Source organism: Rhinolophus sinicus, chromosome 3 (genome assembly GCF_057876585.1).
Source record: "Rhinolophus sinicus isolate RSI-liver-muscle chromosome 3, RSI-T2T, whole genome shotgun sequence".
NCBI lineage: Eukaryota > Metazoa > Chordata > Mammalia > Chiroptera > Rhinolophidae > Rhinolophus > Rhinolophus sinicus.
The window spans coordinates 95,632,231-95,648,971 of NC_142503.1; the positions used below are offsets into that span (position 1 = coordinate 95,632,231).

The 16,741-nt window shown below is 42.9% G+C and overlaps 1 pseudogene; it reads right to left on the minus strand.

The window, feature by feature from the left end:
• Positions 1-13,611: 13,611 nt before the first annotated feature.
• LOC109453540 (septin-10-like) lies at positions 13,612-14,943 on the minus strand (annotated as a pseudogene).
• Between the last annotated feature and the right edge of the window lie 1,798 nt (positions 14,944-16,741).

Genomic DNA, 16,741 nt, shown 5'->3' on the forward strand with positions numbered 1-16,741 from the left:
CTAATGGCAAAGGAACAAATCTTTCATTTCTCAAGGGGGGTCTGAGTGGCAGACCCCACCATCCAGCATAGATAGGCCCCACCATCCAACACTCTTCCCCCAAACAGCCATCTCAGCCAAGGCAATCTGGTGCTACATGGAGGTAAATGACAGATGTCCCAGGTTTATCACCCTCACATCCAAAATGGCTATTCACCATTATTCCCCCCCATCCCTTCCCTTTCCTAAAGCCCCTGATTCATGACTTTGAAAGTCATAGTCTCATCTCCTTTTTTATTGAGTGCTTATCTCAAACCAAACAGGGCAATACTACTCTTCCCCTTCTGAGATTGGCAGGTGGCAGGTTAGTGGCTACAGAAGAAGACAATGGTGTCAGGACACAGGATACTAGGACATGGCATGATGGAAGCCAGGACAACACGAGATCAGACCAGAGGAGCAGGCCTGGTGCATCAGGTGGTAACACAGGGAAGAGCAGCCAGAATTCAAAGATGGAGGATCAATAGATGATGCTAAGAGCTGGACAGGCAGGAGAAGAACAGAGCAGAACATTCCTGGGTCAAACTGAGGATAGTAGGCGTGATAGCTGCTGTGGGATCACAGAGCCATCCAATGGGTGACCTGATTCAGTTCTGGCTTAGGGTCCATTCAGTCTCTTTCTAAACCCCATCTTCAAAGGCACCATCTAAAAAAGTGAAAGCAAATGATGTTTTCTAAATCTAATTTCCTAAAAACTAAGTGGTAAGTCAGGAATCAGGGAGGATTATTAGGCTTCGTAGACTTGGGTCTGGAAAGGATCCCAGAGAGGAGTTGACAGGAGGCTGTGAGACCCTTCCTGGGAAGTGAGAAACAGCCCGCTCACCAGCTTCTTCTTGCAGCTTCAGCCCCCCCTCAGGTGGCAGGCCACTCTGGAACTTGCTCTCCATCTGTGTCATCCAGAGATCTCGCAGTTCTCGTCACTGGAGCTCTAATTTCACCAGATCATAGTGAAGGGTAGGCCTGGGATGCCGACCATGGTAACACATTCAGATGCTTACGGGAAGCGTGTTTTAGGCTCAAAGAAACATGCATGTGTTTCCTTGTGCTTGTGCTTAAGAAGACATACATGTAGTTTGGATTAAAACATGAGAGATGGTTTTACTCTGGCTCTTCACTAAAAAAAAAAAAAGGAAAAAATGGCAGCCATGAAGCTTTGCCACCCAGATTTCCTTTCAGGAACTGCCATTCTGCTGGAAGGAGTGCAGTTGGATGACAGCCTCCAGCCTCCAGCCACAATATTAGGGCTGAGACCACAGTTTTTCCAAAAGTTCAAAGTTCTTTCCACTCTGCCAGAATAGCACTCAGCGTGATGTGTTTGACTCCTTGCTCATGTCATGTATAGAAGCAAATAGAACTTCAGCTGCCTTAAATGATGTCTTCATTTTAGTCAGCTGAGGTTAGAGGAGGCATTAGGGTGTGGCCAGTTCTGTCCCAACACGACATCTATGGGCAGTCTCTGCACTGGAGACCACATGTCACGGGTGGCATCCGGCGGGGTCTCTGGTCCTGCTCCCCACACAAGAACACAGGACATGGTGAGGCCAAAACGGAACACCCATGGAGCCATAGGTAGGGGAGTCACACCACTATAGTCTCACTGGAGGCTGGATTCACACGACGTGTGACCTGCTGTCCGCTTTTCTGCCAACTGACTGACTCCCCTCACTAACCTCAATCCGCGCTTGCCAGTCACCATCTTCTTGCTAGCCCCCATTTTCTTTCTGCTAGCATAGCCACAGCAGTTATATTAGTGGCCAATGGCTCACTGGTTACAGCTGACGGCCAACTAGCCACAGCTGATGGCCATGCAATCACAGTTGGCCATTTACTACCTGAGCCAGCACCTTTCTATGTGAGGCCAAGAGCCTGGAAACTGCTCTTTGGGGCTTTGTCCCCACACCCATTCAGCTGGCTAAAACTTTCTAGGGACTGCACCACAGTCTCACGCTCTGCGTACCCTATCTCCCTCCCTCCCCACTCCTTTCCCATGCATCAGGCCTGCATCATGGTCAGACAGCTTTCCCTGCCTGCACCAAAATGGTCTTAAGGCCTTACCAGCTCCTCCTATTTACCTCACACAGGTGAAGCTCTCGTACTTCTAACTGCATCTTGGCATCTGTTTCCCGGAAGGCTTGTACTGATACAGTATCATTCTACAGTTTAGGATACTGAGATCCAGAGAGGCTAAAAAACATCCTTTAGGTTGTACAAGATGAGAGAGAACAGACAGAATTTGTGTCTTAAGAGATGAATGTAATGGTATAAAGCACAATAGCTCCACTCCTGTGAGTGGAAGAATTATCTAAGATTTCAGACAAGGATGGTAGATGCTGGGCTTGCTATGGTTTGGGCTGGGCAGACATGAGAACCGGAGACATTCAGGGTAATGCCAGAAACCAACAAGCAAGCAGAAGGTCCAGTCTGTCACCCTGGAATGTGAGAGTCAACACAGGTACTAAGAAGTCCATAGAACTCACCGAGAATCGTGAAGGGAAAGTTTCAAAAATCTAAATCCTGAATGATAATCTACAAATAAGGGACAGGAAACAGGAACCAGGAAAACGGGACTGGCCGTAGGCATGGTCCTGCGAAGGTCCGCTGACCAGGGTTTTCCTCACCTCGCTGCTTGTGCCAGTTCTCTACCTCCTGACATCTCAAAGGAAAACCAAACAGATGGCACCTGAGAGAAGCCAGTTTCCCTCTGTGCCTTAGTTCCTTCCAGTGAGAACAGCAGGGTTGAAAAGCACAATGTGGATCATAATTGCTGAACAGGCATTTCTTGGTCACTTTCCAAGGTGATGGCACTTTCCAAGGGTGTGTCATTTATGTACCACGCAGAGCAGAAAACAGAGACTGGCATTTAACATGAACATCTCCCACTGTAATTCAATGTTTCCCCCACATTTCTGAGGTTGGGGGTGTGTCTTTTTTTTACCATCAAAAAAACCCAAAGATCACTCTCCTTCAAAATAGTATTCACCACAGTTTTTATCCATTGTTTGAGGAAATGGTAACTATATCAAAGGATACTATGAATGAGTCAATTATTTAAAACAAACTATTTTATTAATCTCAGTATTTACAAAAAATAGAAAATTGGTGACACAATCTTCACACATATGGCGTTATACCTGATGCTGACAACAACACTGATGATCCCCATTTTACAGAAGGAAAGAATGAGGCCTAGAGAAATCTAATGAGTTGATAAAAGACACGTGGTGGAACTTCAGTGATATCCAAAAAGTTCAAAGTTCTTTCCACTCTGCCCGAATAGCACTCAGCGTGATGTGTTTGACTCCTTGCTCGTGTCATGTATAGAAGCAAATAGAACTTCAACTGCCTTAAATGATGTCTTCATTTTAAACAGAAAATGGTCAATTTCCTAAAAAGAAAGTAATCCCAAGTCTCCTGGTCAACCTCTCCCACTACCCAGGCGGTGCTGGTCGTCCATTGGTGCTGGTCGCCGGTTGCTGGCCTGGCCGCCCCCCTTCTGTCTATGCCTCTGCATGGCTCCGCCCCTTCTCTGTGCCCCAGTGTGAGCACCCTGAGGATAGCGGCAGAGGCCTGCTACTCTCCATACCCTTAGGGTCTAGCACAGGGTAGGAGTTCAATAAATTCTTCTTGACTGGAGTAAGTGAGTCTCAGAGGCCAGCTCAGGAGAGAATGTCCATGGAATGGAACAAATAGGCAGAGTAAATCTCAGACAGTGTTTAAAGTGCAGAGGCCCCGGTAGTTTGCTCAGACAGAAAACAGGGACCAAGGGACAGAATCCAGACCCTGGATCTGTCCGTCAGTGCTGCCAATCAGTGGCCCTAAGACAAGGAGAACCTCATCTCGTGATGGTCAAACACCCAGTGGCTACGGTTCTGATTATAACAGCAGCACCAATTTTTAAAACATGTTTTGCAGACCCACGACAACACTGACTGATGCCTACCAAATGCCAAACAATAAATTACAAAATGGAGGAGCGAGTGAGACAAATGGGTATTTGAGCACCACAGAGAAAAAATCATCATGGCCAGCCTTATCCATCTGTGGATGGAGACACAACAAGCCACTCTGTGCTTGCATTCTGAGCAGAGCATTGATTAATTGCCAGGTTCTCAAACTCTTCAAAGTCTGTTTTTAAACTCAAAGGTCTGACATTTTGAAAACCTAAATGTTGTGCATTTGCATATCATGGCCAGGTGTGTTTGTAGTGCGGCAATTCCTGACATGTCAGCAATTCCTCACAGAAGGAGAAATTGGATGACGTCTTTCTGGCTGAATGATTCCACATCCATGCGCTCACCCTTGCATCCACCTTCTTCTGGAGGAAAAAGCCTGGGGAAGGTGATGCCATGCTGTGTCCTGTTTGGGAACTCACAGCAGCAGGACCCCTGCCCAACTCACTCTGTTTTCAGTGGCCTCTTGTCCCCTGGGAGCTGAGTGCCAGGAAGGGACCCTGGGCCTGGCAGGACAGAAGCTGACCTTCTCTCATGGTAAGGTGTCATGAGGGAGGAGCCCTCTTACCTCATGCCACACAAAGTGATCTTCCTGGGGACTACAATGAAGAGCTTTAACCCAGGGTGGAATGACTTCCCTCTGGCTGTTAAGCAAACTCTCTAAGAGACACACGAATTGATTCAAGTGACTGTAACCTTATAGAAACACGGCAGCCAGGTGTATTGATAATAAATACAGCTGACACTTACTGAGCACTTACCAACTGCTGCATTCCTTCCGTGTTATGGCAGCTGCCGCCAGCATAAGAACCAGAGCCCTTACCAGGGGTTACAAGAGCAGCACCTGAATGGGGGCCCAGATGTTAATGTGTGGGAACAAGGCAATGAGGCATCATAGGGGTGGGTAAGAGCCGGAAGCCGCTACTCCTCTGCTTCTTCCACTCACCCTTCAGCCACACTCAGCAACTCAGACCACCTGTGACCTTCCCCACCAAGCTTTGCTCTGTTTGCTCTTCACTGCCCTGATGGTCTGCTGGCCCCACACTGCCCTTCTTTGCCTGGCGAGATTCTGTCATTTAGGAACCCATCCTCTGCTTCCCTAGGCTGCCTCAGTTTGTCCTTTCTCTTTGCTTCCAGAGCTCTCAGAGAGGCAGAGCACAGGTATTGTGCAGCGTGCTGTCACCTCACCGGAACTCCTTGAAGGTAAGGACTGGGAGTAAGTCACCTTTGTCCATGATATGTGTTGCTTTGCACGGAATTGGTGCTCAGAAGTCCTAATTGAATGACTGGATAAACTAATGTATAGCACAAACTTCATTAACTATTTTAGATGTCGGAAAAATGTTCCTCTGAGATTTTTTAGGCTCCAAAGCACTATATAATTACTCGTATATGCTAACAAACATTTAAATTAACGAAACAATGCCAGATTAAAGAATTCATTTTTTTTCATACCCATCTTCTTCGGGGTATGAAGAAACACAAGTCAGTAACTGCTTAATATTTAAAATTGCTCCTTGATACATATATATATAATTTGTTTTAACCTGTGCTAGCATCCTAGTCTTGGGCTATTCATCCACATAAACTTGTTTGAAAACTCAGAATTCATTGTAATAGGCTAACAGTAAATATCCAGTTAATGGCTATTAGCAGTCATTTAGAAAATAACCCATCGTTGAGCTGGTTTCAGCTCAGAACTTGTTGGTTTCCTTATTGTTTGGGGAAGCAGTCTGTACACATTCATGGCCTCTCTAATTATTCCCAAATGCAATTATGTTTCCAACAGGAAATCCTTCCCTAGAAATCAGCCCCGGCCTGAGCATCTGGACCATGAAGTTCAGGGAACACTGGGGGAGGAAGCCAAAGACTGGTCTCCATTCCTGTGGTGACTCCAAAGGGGGACACATGTTCCAAAATGTTAATGGTATTGGGATTAGAGATGAGTTTTTCTTGTATTAGTCTAAATTTTCCCCTTAGCATAAGATTTGTGCTATTTTGATTATAGATTTTATTGTAAATTACACTATAGATAGATTTGATTATAGACTATACTACCATGTTTCCCCGAAAATAAGACAGGGTCTTATATTAAGGTTTGCTCCAAAAGATGCATTAAGGTTTATGTTTAGGGGATGTCATCCTGAAAAGTCATGCGACGGCTTATTTTCTGGTTAGGTCTTATTTTCGGGGAAACACGGTACAGATTGTACTATTTTGTAATTACAAAAAATTATTTGTGAAATGAAGAAAAATTAAATTTAAAGCATAATTTTTCTTTTTACTTCAGAAGCAAGATCCAACATTCTTTAAATGTAAATGTAAAAAGGAAAGCCAGACCAGAGTTGGAATGTAAAACGAGTCCAGGACTGAATCTAAATCAAACATGCATGCCTCTGAGACCATGTACGTGCTCTACATGGGCCACATGTGTGACTCTAAGGTTTTCAGCAGCCATTGTGAAAAAGGGATACCTGAATAATTCCACAGTTCTGACCTCAGACAGAAACATGCCAATTACTCTTGAGAAGGTACATTTCCTGACTTTGGGTCCAGATTGAAACTTCTCCTTGAGGTCTTATAAAAAGACTGATTCTGCTAGTGTTGAGTTCGGTTTTTCGGATGACCTGAGCTGACCAGCCAGGTCTTTCAGACAGCTCACCATGACCCCTTGGGTTTGCCAAGCCAGGAACACACGTTCCTCCCAGGGCAGAGCTGCCCCAGGTCACCTTCTCCATCATGTGTACCCCATCCTGTTCTTCTATAGTCTTTCTGCTGACAATCGCTTGTCCTCTAGTTTCTCTCCTGCCTGGTCCTCCCAGTTCAATCCAACATTTAGATACTTTCGCAGCTCTGCATCATAAATTTGGCTCCTCAGACTCAGTTCTGCTTTTTCCCTTCATGGAGGTGCCTCTACAAACTGGTCAGCCAATCTTCAAAGTCTCTGTGCCTGTTTATGGTCTGGGCCAAGTCCCAATCCTGTTACAACCTGCTCTTACTGCCAGTCCTACCCTTGGGTGAAATCAGAGGGAGCAAACAGCTGCTGCCCAGAGTGATGGGACAGCCATTCAGAGTGGTGCTCCTTGAATCTGATGCCTCAATCAGCACCAGTCCACAAGATGCTTTGCGGATTATTGGTCCACCAAAATAGAAGGGCAGCAGCTGACAGCAAGCTTGCTGAAGCCTTCCTGGTATTGCCAGGACAGCCAAGTGTGACAGCACTGGACTTGCACATTGTGCAGGGTATAGAATTAGCTTTCAGGTGTGGCTGACTCAAGATAAGTCACATGGGGGCTGAGCTGTCTACCAGTCATATGCAGGAGGACCACCTATCAGATGGACTGGCAATCTTTAAAAAACTGCTTCTCCAAGTTGTATTGGAGGACCTACCTAGAGCTCTGCAACCGTACTTTTTGTATAGGCATAATAGCACCATTAGGAATCGAGCTTTTACTACTTTCCAGGCATTGTGTTAGACAATTGCATATGTTGTCTTGTGTAATTACACCCACCCCAGGAGGTAAGTAATATCTTAATCCCCTTTCACGATTAACACAAAGGAGTCCCAGGGTAGTTTCTTAGATTATTTTAGACCTTGCAGGTGGCACAGGTGAATCATGAATTCAGATCCATATCTTTTTGAATCTGAAACCTTCACAGAGAAGCAGGGCAATGTTTGTTGAACTTGCAGAACTGGCAAGGAACCTCAGGCCATTTCCCCCTAATGAGGAGGAGATAAGGAGTAGCTATCCCCGCTTGCCTTCCCTTCCTTAGCTCTTTACAGTTAAAGCTTGTTCTTCCAGATTTAAAAACAATTGTTCCCATGGCAACACCCTGGCTGCTTCTCTTAGCAACCATGGCTGTCTTTTATAATGTAACAAAGTTGGTTCAAATACAGAATTGCTTTTTGAAATAGTTTTCAGAGGCAAAATCGAGTTAACCAGTTGACCAGAGTTTAATTTTTTTCTATATCTTAAGAAAATCAAAGCACGATTTAAAAACCACTAGAAAGCAGTTCCACCAACCTGAACAATGGGTAAAAAGGGAAACATCTAGGTTTGCAGTCCAGGATACTGTTTTAAATCTATAAAACAATATGTAAGCTCTCAAATGTGAATTTTTCCTCTGATTGACAAAAGCTTTACAAATTAAGAGTAAGGTTTATAGTCTCTCTATTGTTATTGTGACAAATCACCAACTTAGTGGCTTCAAAATAACACAAATTTTATGTCTTACAAGTCTGTAGATTAAAAGTCTAACATGGAACTCAGCAGGCCAGGATCAAGGTATCGGCAGGATGCACTGCATTCTAAAAGCTCTAGGCAAGAATCATTTTCTTTACCTTTTAAGCTTCTAGAAGCTGCCTGATTTCTTTGCTTCATGGCCCCTTCCTCCTTCTCAAAGCCAGCTACATTGAGCTGAATCCTTCTGCTGCTGCCATCTCTCTAAAATCTTTTTCGATTCCCTCTTCCACATTTATTTTGGCATTTAAAAGTAAATTTATTAAAGTTTAGGATAGCTGTTTCATACAGAGTTTGATATAACATAGCTACAAATAACCACCACTCACATCAAGTCACTGAGTTTCTGGGATGATGCTCTCCTTAGCCAACACTTAGCACTGAGGCACTGGCTGGGTTCTGTATGACAGACCACCTGCCTTCAGGAACTCACTGACTGCCCCCACCTTCCAGAACTAGGGCATTACTTATTCTGAGAAGAAAGTACAGAGCTTTTGCTGTAATACTTATAACACTCTACTAAAATTTAAAAAGGGTAAGAGATATTTGTGAATTTCAAATGTAAAAATGAAATATAAAGTATTTGTAAATTATGCTATGAAATGAAAGGGTTTTTTGGTTTTGGGTTTTGGGTTTTTTGTTTTTGTTTTGTTTTTTTGCAACTTATACAACTTCATTAAAAAAACACTGTTCAGAATTTGACATAGGATAAGTTAAACATTTTGTTGTATGCAAAATACTGGTAATATACCTGTCTTAAAATAATTCAAACATATAATTAAATGACTAAGTTTAATAGAATGTTTCTTAAGGTGATAGTTTGTAAAAAGAAGAGTTAATTTAAAGACATTTTAGTAAACATGTAGATATATTTTTTGTCAAGAGTAAATGTCAGCAGAGACATTTTCAAATCAAGATGGTGGAGTAGGTAAATGCTATGCTGGCCTCCTCTCATGACTACATCCAAATTACAACTAAACTGCAGAACAACCATCATTGAGAAATGCCTGAAGTCTAGCTGAAATGAAGTTCTACAGCTAAGGACATAAGAAGAAGATACCTCAAGACTGGTAGGAGGGACTGAGAAGTAGAACAGGCTGGTCCCACATGTGTGTGACTGTTAAAAATTGGGAGGGATATATCAGTTGTAGAAGTACCCCTCAGAAGAGCAAGGGGTGCCAACCCCACACCAGGCTACCCAGCCGAGGGTTCCAATGCCAGGGAGAGAATTCCCCATAACTTCTGGCTGTGAAAACCAGCAGAGATTGTGGCTAGGTGAAATTGAGGGCTGCTAGAGTCCCACGTGTTCCTCGTAAAGGGCCTGCACATGGACTTACTCACTGATGGACTCACTTGCTCTGAGCTCCAGAACTGCGGCAGCAGCTCAAAAGTCACGGATGTACAGGGAAGAACAGAGTTGTATGGCTTCAGAGTGAGGGCTGAAGGGGCAGCTTTCTCCGAGAAAAAAGTGCTGGCAGATGCCATTGTTTCTTTGTTGAGCCCTGCCCCTTGCTGGTGAGCAGACACAAGTGACTGCCATGTCTGAGTCTCCATCAACCTGGCTACCCTGCCCTGGTGGTTCCCTGAGACTCTGCCCCACCCAACTTTCAAACACACCCAAGACACTTCTAGAGGTTTTTCCATACAAATGACCTGTCTTAGCTCATGTCACAGACTTTCCTAAAAATCTCTCAAAGCTTCATACAACCTAAATAAGAAGCATCTGGCTTCGGCATGTTCCATACCTTTCGCTGAGCAGCCTCAAACCTGCCACTAGTGGCAGGTGGCCTCAGTTCATTGCTTGGCCTCTCAAGGCACCTCCAAGCCCAGCACTGGTGGTAATCATCTGTGTATTGTTTTGTGGCTCATGCAGATAGGCCCTGGCAGGGCACAGGCTGCAGCTGAACTTGGCCTGTGGCAGGGCCCCTCTCAGGAGGCCTCAGGGATGGCACACCCAGTGGCCAGCTTCAGACTGAGCCAGAGCATAACTCAGAAGCCTCCAAGAATGACACACCTGAAGTGCAGACTGGGCAGGCTCCAGAGACCTGCTAAAGTGAATTTTGCTCTGTAGGGTCAGCCCCACTACAATAGGTCTTCTACTGTAGTCCACCAGTCCTCACACCCAGTCAGCCCAAGAGTCAATCCCTCTTACTGCATAGAAAGAGCAGCCAAGGCGCAACTATAGTAGGAGGACACCCACAAACCACATAAGGGACATACTGACAAAGGAGACTGTAGCACTGGGACTCACAAAACAGCTACTACATAAGGCCACTTTATTAAGACCAGGATACATAACAGCCCCACTTAATACATAGAAACAAACATTGGAAAGTAGCCAAAATTTGGTGACAAAGAAACATGTACCAAATAAAAGAATAGGACAAAGCTCCAGAAAAAGAATTAACAAAATGGTGACAAGCAATCTACCAGATGCAGAGTTCAAAACACTGGTTATAAGGATGCTCAATCATCTCAGGGAGAACATCAAAAAAGAGATAGATAGGAAACATAAAAATAGAGATATAAAATATGCAAAAGAATGAGTCAGAAATAAAGAATACAATAAATGAAATGAAGAATACATTAGAGGAAATCAGCAGTAGATTAGATGAACCAGAGGGTCGAATCAGCAATTTAGAAGATAAAAGAGCAGAAAACACCCAATCAGAACAGCAAAAAGAAAACAGAATAAAAAAAAAAGAGAAGAATTTAAAGGGCCTCTGGGAGAACATCAAGCATACCAACATTCTCATCATAGGGGTACCAGAAGAAGAAAACAGAGCAAGGAATTGAAAACCTATTTGAAGAAATAATGATAGAAAACTTCCCTAACCTGGTGAAGGAAATAGACATACAAGTTCAGGAAGCACAGAGTCCCAAACAAGATGCACTCAAAGAGGTCAACACCAAGACACATCATAATTCAAATGCCAAAGATTAAAGATAGAGAAGGAATCTTAAAAGCAGCAAAAGAAAAGCAGTTAGTTATCTACAAAGGGGCTCCCATAAGACCGTCCTGCGGATTTCTCAACAGAAACTTTGCAGGCCAGAGACATTGGCATGGAATATTCAAAGTAATGAAAAGCAAGGACCTACAACTAATACAACTCTACCAGCAGAGCTATCATTGAGAATCAAAGGACAGGTAAAGAGCTTCCCAAACAAGAAAAAGCTAAAGGAGTTCATCACCACCAAACTAGTATTAGAGGATGTTAAAGGGACTTCTTTCAGATGGAAAAAAAAATAAAATAAAATATATGAATAATAAAATGGCAATAACTACATACCAATCAATAATTACTTTAAATGTAAATGGATTACATGCTCTAATCAAAAGACATAGGGAGGCTGAATGGATAAGAAAACAAAACTCTTATATGTGCCGCCTGCAAGAGACTCACTTCAGAACAAATACTCACACAGACTGAAAGTAAAGGGATGGGGAAAAGATAATTCATGAAAATGGAAACAAACAAACAAAAATCTGAGGTAGCAATTCTTATATCAAACAAAATAGACTTTAAAACAAAAGCTATAACAAATGACAAAGAAGGACTCAGTAATCCTAATTCTGGGTATTTATCTGAAGTACAACGCTACTTCAAGGGGATATGTGCATCCATAAGTTCATTGCAGCATTGTTTACAATGGCCAAGATGGAGAGGCAGCCTGGGTGTCTGTCAATGGAAAAACGGATAAAAAGGAAATGGTACATATATACAATGGAATATTGCTCGGGCAGGGAAGGGAATGGGTTCTTGCCATCTGTGATGGAATGAATGGACCTGGAGGGTACTGTGCTGAGTGGAGTGTGTCAGACAGTGAAAGACAGATACAGTGTGATTTTGTTTATATATAGAATCTAAAGAACAAAATAAACAAACAAAACAAAAACAAAATCATAGATACAGAGAACATTATGATGGTTGCCAGATGGGAAGGGGATCTAGGGGATGAGTGAAAAAGAGGAATGGATTAAGAAGTACAAATTGGTTGTTACAAAGTAATCATGGGTATGTAGGATATAGCGTAAGGAATATAGTCAATAATATGGTAATAACTATGTATAGTGCCAGCTGCGTACTAGATTAGTCAAGGGTATCACTTCTTAAATTATATAAATATCTAATCACTATGCTGTACACCTGAAATTAATATAAAACAATACTGAATGTCAATTACAATTGAAAAATTTAAAAAGGGGGAAAATGTGAGGGGAATAAGAGATTCAATAAGTCATGGGGATGTAATGTACAGTATAAGGAATATAGTCAATAATATTGTGATAGTGTGGTGTGGTATCAGATAGTTGGTGGACTTATCACGGTGATCACTTCTTTAGGTGCATAAATGTTGAATAACTATGGTGTTCACCTGAAACTAATATAATATTGAGCGTTAGCTATATTTTAATAAAAATCTTAAAATAAATGAGTAATTGTCAACTTTATTTAGAATATTTAAGTACAAAAAAAAATGAAAAGTTATATCCCTACGAGTGTTAAGAAAAAGTAAATTGTTCTGAGAATACTAAGGCGCTGAATTCAAATATCCCTTGAGATATGAATTATCCAATTTTTTTATATCTTTAATAGTCAGATGTTCAGTTATTTTCTTAAGAAATATTTTTAATAAAATGATTCAACCTTATTTATTTTTTCCCTGGAAGACAGAGTTTTAAGCAACAACTGTGATAACACCCAGGTTCAAATGTACTTATCACTAGAAAAAGGGTTTACATCCCTGGGTGTTTTTACTTTTAAACATATTTTGCTTCTCACAGTAATACATCAACCACAGTAAGGAATACTGAATCATGGAAGGCCATCGTTTTATATAAAATGTGGTACAAAAGTTTAGGGTCATATTAAATACCAATTGGATTGGATAATTATATCAAAAGCTAAAAAGTTCTATAAAACTATTGAGAGGTTAGTTTCAGGTACATAATATATTTTAAAACATATTCCGAATATTTTACATTTAGTATGTACCAAAACAAGGTTCATCTTGGAATACAAATGCAATCAGCCATGATATGAATGAGTTCTGTGTTGTCATGGGCATTGACACTGATCTGTGGTACGATCCTGTGCAAAGTGATGGTAAATGGGCAGCAGGGAAAACGGTCTAGATTCATCACAAACCAGCTATTTAAAAATGTCTAACAACAGTGAATATATAAGTGCTGTCATCCAACCTGGCTTATGTATTGACCTTAGACTTAAAAGCATTTTTCCATAAATAGCAGTAACTGTGGCCTTTTGCCAAATATAGAATAAGTGACACAGGAAATAAAAACAGCAAGAAAATCACAGCATACTTCTAACATTTTAATAACTGTTTGTGATGACCTTCTGTGATCTGGAACCTTTGTTTCACATAAAATTGAAGTGCTTACAGTCTTTGTCCTGCAGGTTGCCGCTTGTTGCCATAAAGGTCTGGTTCTGGTGTATCTCGGACGTGGCTTTCTTTTTAGAGAAAGATATTATTTCTTCTTGCAAAAGTATTTTCTCCCAGCTTCATTCTCTCTTCTTGGTCAACTCTTTTAAGGTGCTCAAATTTGCCTGCTTTCAGCTTCTTTCATTATGGTTTATTTCTCCTTCACTCACTGCACAAGCATATGTTTCATTTCTTCTTCCTTCCTCTGGCATTCAGCATAAAATTGGTGCCTTTTGGCTTCGTAGGTCTTTGGAAGATGGAGTGGCTTATTCTCGGGGCCACATCAGCAAAGCCCATTTCCTCCCTCTTGCAACGCGTGCAGAGTCCATAGTGCCTGGGGTGGGTCTGTTCTGGCAGATCCCCCATGTTTGTACAAGTGAGCATTTCCCAGAGCCTTGCAAAGTCACAGTGGTTTTCACTTGGACAACACCCCAAGGGTACTGGCGGGTTCTGACCATCCTGTTATGACTTGTACATCATCCATGCTTCCTACAGCCACAAATGGCAAGTGTCCGTTCCCTGAAGCATTGATTTAGCAATAGTTTCATTATCTTTGGGAACTGCTGTATCTGGACACCATTGCTGACCAACTCACTCAGGAGCTTGTTCTTAAACTTCTGTAACTCAGTTTTAGAAATTGCATCTGCTTTGGCACTCACCTGTATAATGTTCACCTTGCTGTCAGGCTCCTCGTGGTTAAGAGATCGAGGGTCTTCCGAGAGTGGCCTGTGGTTGAGATGAAGTGGAGGCACTTGGATACGAGAATCATGGTAGTGAAAGAGAGAACATTAATCTTCAGTTCTTGGAGACAGGCTTCAAAGTGAGCATCTATCTAGTCAAACATTGGTTGGTAGCTCTCGTCTTTGTTTATGTGGTCACCAAATCCCACTGTATTTACAATGGTCAATTTCAATCGAACATTACTCCCTTGGAGTTTATATGTCTGAACTTTAAGTCTAACATGGATAAAAATGTGAGGATTTATGGTCTTCAAAATTAGTATTAAACAATGTACCAATCAGCATTGATTTTCCAATTCCAGTCTCCCCCACACAGAATACTAAAACAGAAGCCTTGCTGAATGGATCTATCGACCAGCTGAGCAGGCAAACTCTCAAAACCAAGATGGCCATACATAAAGAATGAATATTTTCTTTTTCCTTTTTTTTTTTTTTTTTTGTCTGTTCATCGTCAGATACTTGTGAGGACATACAAGTTTTTGTTGCCATGTGAGACTGAAAGAGCAGGTGCTGTGCCACCTCAGAGGTCCTGAGCAGGAGCTGAGCGAAGCTGCATGTAGCCAAAGCTGCCCTGGGAGAGCTTAATGCATGGGGTGAGAGGCGCGGCCCCCCTCTTCCACTTCTAAAACCATTGTGATTATAACCCAGGATCACCTCCTTATTTTAAGGACATAATATTGGCAAACTTAACTCCATGTGCACCCTTAATTTCTCTTTGCTGTATAAAGTCACACATCACAGGTTCCAGAGCTTAGGACATGGACATGTTTGGGGGCCATTACTCTCTCTATCCCAGTGGATATAGGAGCCCACGCAGACTTTCCTAATGAGGAAGACAGTGGCGGGGTCTCCATCCTAAGGCCTCCTCCTGGTGTCTGGAAGTACCTCACCCTCAGCCATGGATCTCTTTGGCCTCTTCCTCTTGCATATTCTAGCTATTGGCTAAAGTACATCCTTATGAAGGAAAAAAACCAAGTAGCCCAAAGTCTTTGCCCCAATCTTTGCCCCAAATAGTAATGGTTAGTGGGGAGGAGAGGTCTGTGGAGAAGGCTAGACCACTTAAGGATTTGTTACAAGAAGATGGACTGGTGCTGGGAAGACGAGCTGGATAATCGGTCCTGCTGAGGAGTAAGGGAGGGGGGCCCACCGGGGCAGGAGGAGCTGGGGTGGGGCAGTTCGGACTCAGAGCTGCATACATTTTAACTGAGGTCAATTTCACAAATGCTGAAGAAAAGGGACGGACTCGATGAAGTGCAAAGCTTTCCTGAAACACTGCTGCAACTATCCCATGAAGACACTTACAGCAGGCAGGAAACAAATCCCCACAGTAACTAATAAAAACAAACCGAAGCACATAACTTAGTAGGCGGAAATAGCTTCCGGTGCCAGCTGAAGAACGCACAATAACGCCATTGAGTCCTGAGCCCTGTTCTGCACTGACATCATGGACGGACAGGATGAGGGAGAGTCCCTCACGAGCCTCTGACCCTAGCGGGGGAAGGGAGAAACACACTCCTGAAGAGCTTACTTACAATTGCAAACACACCATGTGAAGGGCCAAGAATTGTGAGCCACGTTTTAAAGAGTCAAAGGGGTTTGGAAGAGGTGAAGGGTCCCTGTGGCCCAAGGAGAGGGGAGTGAGGGGTCAGCAGAGATAGGTAAAGAAGCAAAAAGTGGTCTGGAGTAAGGCTCTGCCATTTACCAGCTGTGTGACTCAGGAAGTGACTTCAACCCCAGTACCTCAGTTTCCCTGCCTAAGCAAAAGTGGCAATCATAGAACTCATGGGTGGTATCCTGTGCACAGTGCTGGGAACATGGTGGGCATGCTCTGTGTTAGTTTTCATTTATTTGTTTGTTTTTGGTTTTGTTTTCCTGTGGTAAGAACACCTTTGTGAGATCAACGCTCTTAACAGATCTGTAAGTGTCCAATGCAGTATTGTCATCTACAGGCACAATGTTGTACAGATCTCTACAAGTTCTTCTTGCATAAGTGAAATTTTATGCATGTTGATTGGGGAATTGCTAATTGGCGTGTTTGTTCTTGTGCTGCAGCTGTAATTGTGAGCGTTACTTAAGGCTTCATGGCAAGAGCGGGATTGAGGCTGGGCCATAAAGGGTTGGCAATAGAGCGAGGAAAGAAATGGCCACAATGGTGAGGCAGAGAGACCCATTCAGGAACAGGAAGAGCCTCAGCAGGTGGTCTGACTGGCTCTGGTCAGGAGCTAAAGCTTCTGTTCAATAAGGAGGTGCTGCAAGCCTGGAAGGGCCTTGCCACGTTTCAGTCTCTTCCTGAAAGCCAAGGGGACATTAACCCCTCAGCAGGGCC